Raw genomic sequence first — 4,580 nt, forward strand, 5'->3', positions numbered from 1 at the left:
TATATATATATATATATATATATATATAATTTTTTTTATTAAAAGGAGCTGAACTCCATTTATTAAGAAAAAGAAAATTAGGGGTACAGAAGGAATGAAGGCTTAACAAAACCCCTTCAAACAAAGAGCAAACCAACATAACCTACAAGAGAAAACAACACTGAAAGTAAATCAGTGAAGAAAGCGAAAATGAGGTAAACCAAGTCGATCCTGAGGGCATAGATTCATAAGGAATTGAGGGATTGAATCCCAATAAACCAAGCCTGAAGAAGTTAACCCGAAGTTTGCTAGTGCATCTGCTACCTGATTTCCTTTTCTGAATATATAAGAACACCAAAATTGCATTTGCGAGACACGATACATGCAATTATCCCAAGCAACACGAAATCTCCGTGGAACAAGATGAGGGGAATGGATGAAGTTAAGAACAATGGAGGAATCAACCTCAAGCTAAATATGCTTCCATTCCTGAACCTAAGCTTATTCAATAGCCTTAATAACAACCATAACCTCTGCGTCCACCGAACAAGGGATGTCCAAATTACAAGCAAAAGCACCAATAAACTCACCCTTGAAATTTCGGAAAACTCCCCCAAAACTAGCCTTGCCTGAGTCATGATTGAAAGCCCCTTCAGTATTAATCTTGATGCAGTCAAAAAAGGGTGGAATCCAACTCACTTCTATAATTCGAGCAGCTCGTCTCGGCTTACAAAGGACATCAAAGCACTTTAAAACACAAAGCTCCAAGACTGAATTATTTATGCATCCTGAGGTAAGAAAATTGGAAGCTCGCATATGCCCCATAATTAAGCAACAAACATGTGATGGCAAACAGGAATAACCATCATACTTGACTTTATTGCGTATTCTCCAAAGAAACCACAAAGTTGTACAGAAACAACTTAACTAAAGCTCTTTCAATTGAGGACTTCGATCATTACCTCTTCCTGCATGCAACAAATCCAGTAAAGAGTTTGGTTGCGTAGCCAATTGAAAATGAGAAAACCACTTCTGTTATATGAAATCTGCAAAAGGGCATGTGAAAAAAATATGGAACAAGGATTCCCCATCACTACCAGAAAAAGACTTTAGTCGACGAAAATAAAAAAACCAGGCCGACGAATTATTTTTTCGTCACTTTAGCCGACAAAATTTCCCTTCGTCGGCTAATTAAAAATTTTCGTCGGCTATGGTCAACTTTAGACGACGAAATTAAAATTTCGTCGTCTAAATAATTTTTTTCGTCGGCTATAGTATGTGAACTTTAGCCGACGAAATTTTTGAAAGTTTAGCCGACGAAAAATATAATTTCGTCGGCTAAAATGCCTTAATTTCGTCGGCTAAAGTGTCTTATATTTGTAGATCTGGACAACAACTCATCTGGGAAAAAAACTATACGTAGAACCTTCAAACGCAAAAAAGTCGTGAAATAAGATATGACCAGAATGGTGAAATACATCTACAGTTGAAAAATCACGGTATTCTGGTAAAGTCTCGGTGCCAATAGTTGCGGTCAATGCAATTTACCCTTATTATTCACTATGCTGTAGATTTGGTTTTTGGTGTCCGATTGACTATTGTGATACCTTTCTGGAAGCGTAAATGCCCTACGAGTCAAACTCATGGCTAATGTCATGATGTAAGGGTCTTTTTGGCCATCCGAGTCCGTTTAGGGCTTCAAAATGCAGTTTTCTTATTTCCGATTAGAGTTGACCGTTTCGATCGAGCTCTTAACGTTGTCGAATCCAGTTGAATTTTTTACCATAGACATCTTTCGTCATAATGATCATATCGGACGGTCGAATTTTGGTTTGTAAAATTTAGTCATCGGAATCACAACGTGTCTACTATTTACCGTTATTATTCCCTATGGGGAGCCCTATTGTCAGAAGGTAAATGTCTCAAAATTTTTATATGGGCAGTTGCGTCTCATCTACGTGAGAGTTTTTTGTGTGAAAGGTTTGACCAAACCACGTAATATAGAGGGAGATATGAGCGTTTTCGTGTGATAAGTGACGATGGATTAGGGTTACCCGTTTCGATCGAGTCCTTAACGTTGTCGGATCCAGTTGAATTTTTTACCATAGATATCTTTTATCATAATGATCATATCTGACGGTTGAATTTTGATTTGTGAATTTTAGTCATCGGAATCACAATGTGTCTACTAATGTTGTATAACTTGTTTAGCAGGTTATACAACTTTGTGAACCAACTCTATATAGGAAGCAAAATTATCAAAAATCTCGTGAAATAAGATGTGTTCAGAATGGTGAAATACGGCTATGGTTCAAAAATCACGTAAATCGGGTAAAGTCTTGGTGCCGATAGTAGCGGTCAACCTATTTACCGTTATTATTCCCTATGGGGAGCATTATCGTCGGAAGGCAAATGTCTCAAAATTTTTATATAAGCGGTTGCGTCTCATCTACGTGAAAGTTTTTCGTGTGGAAGGTTTGACCAAACTACGTAACATAGAGAGAGATAAGAACGTTTTCGTGAATTTATAGACTTTAGCCGACGAAATATTAAAAAAGTCGTCGGCTAAGGTCAAAATTTTTGGGCGGTAAACCAAATTTAGAGGAAAATTTTCAAAGGACTTTAACCGACGAAAATATATGAAAAGTCGTCGGCTAAAGTCGAAAAATTTTCAAAATTTTCAACCAAAATTTTTTGGCGGTCAACCAAAATTTTCAAAATTTTCAAAAGAGTTTAGCCGACGAAAATAAAGAATTTCGTCGGCTAAAATTCTTTATAGAGGAGTTTTACCGAAGGTGGATGGTAAGAAATCTATTTCGCCTCCCAGATTTTCTTCTCGGCCTAGCTCTGCCGTCAAGCCACCGGAGACCGCCACACTTGTCCCAAAAGCTTCGCCGTCGTCTCTACTTCATTGCTGGATAGGTGGTGCATCGAGTGGCGCCGCCGTGAGAGATAAATCGAGCTCCAAAACTCCGCCGGTTCCGATTCGGTGTCGATCGAATTTCTCCTTCCTCAGGTCACCATTTGGTGAGTTCTATATATAGATAAGTTGAGTTTGATTAGTACTACATTCCCCTAGAATTTGGTAGCTCGATTGGTGTGTGTGAGGAGAATCGAAGATTTGAAGTTTTTAGGGTTTAAAATTGGGGATTTTTATATTTTGATTCAATTGATCTGTTTAGACTTAGAATTGGGCTTCGACTTCTTCTAGAAAGTTGTTCGAAATGTTGAGAGGAAGATTCTGTCAAATTTTGGTGGTGATTGGAGGTGGCCGAAAGTTTCTGCAGTTTTTTTTTTCAAAAACCAGCAACTTTAGCCGACGATATTTAAAGATTTAGCCGACGATTATTTAAAAGTTTATTCGTCGGCTATAGTATTTTGAAATTTTTTTTATAAGGTTTTAGCCGTAACGAATTATGGCATATTTCGTCGGCTTTAGTTATTTTTTCAAATTTTTTTTTATAAGGTTTTTAGCCGTACGTAAACAGACTATATTTCGTCGGCTATAATTATTTTTTTAAATTTTTTATAAGGTTTAGCCGACAAAACAGACTATATTTCGTCGGCTATAGTTATTTTTTTAAATTTTTTTATAAGGTTTAGCCGACGAAACATACTATATTTCGTCGGCTATAGTCTGGGAAAAAATTTTTTATTACAGACTTTAGCCGACGAATATCTTAATTGTTTCATCGGCTAAAGTCTGGGAAAAAAACCGACGATATGTTTTTCGTCGGCTAAACTGTGGGACTATAGCCGATGAAATTTTCTTTTTCGTCGGCTAAAGTCATCACAGACGACCTTTTCCCGACGAAATCTGAGCCGACGATGGCTCGTCGGGTAAGATCTTAGCCGACGAATTAAGCTAACAGGCCGACGAAATTGTATGTAAGCAACACATAACACATGGTAGAGTGCTTGTCCTGGTAGTGCATGTAAGCAACACATAACACATCTAGATGCGAGAGAAATTCCACGTTTTTGTAAGAAGTCCTCTGAAATTACTCGGCCCCGTAACACCTTCCAAACTAAAAATGAGATTATGGGATTGATGAATTTACATCAAATTAATTTTCCCCAATTCAAAGCGAGAGAATGAGGTCATAGAAATTGAAAAGCCTCATTGGCACTTAACACACCAGATTTCGATGAAGACCAAATAAGCTTACCATGCTTCATGGGGTCCAAGGCCACTGGAACTCTACTAATCATATCACAAAGGCTTGGATACACTACCAGGACAAGCACTTTAGCCGACGAAAAATTTTCGTCGGCCTGTCAGCTTAATTCGTCGGGAAAATGTCGTCTGTGGTGACTTTAGCCGACGACACATGTAGAAGTCGTCGGCTATAGTCCAGAGTTTAGCCGACGAAAAAAATGTCGTCGGCTATAATCCAGACTTTAGCCGACGAAAAAAGTGTCGTCGGTTATCTGACCAAACTTTAGCCGATGAAACATTTAAGGTATTCGTCGGCTATAGTTCTAGAGTTTAGCCGACGAAAAACGTGTCGTCGGTTTTTTCTCCGACTTTAGCCGACGAATAATTTAAAATATTCGTCAGCTAAAGTTTGTAATAAAAAAATAAAAAATAACTAAAGCCG

The sequence above is a fragment of the Fragaria vesca genome, linkage group LG6 (genome assembly GCF_000184155.1).
Source record: "Fragaria vesca subsp. vesca linkage group LG6, FraVesHawaii_1.0, whole genome shotgun sequence".
Classification (NCBI taxonomy): Eukaryota; Viridiplantae; Streptophyta; class Magnoliopsida; order Rosales; family Rosaceae; genus Fragaria; species Fragaria vesca.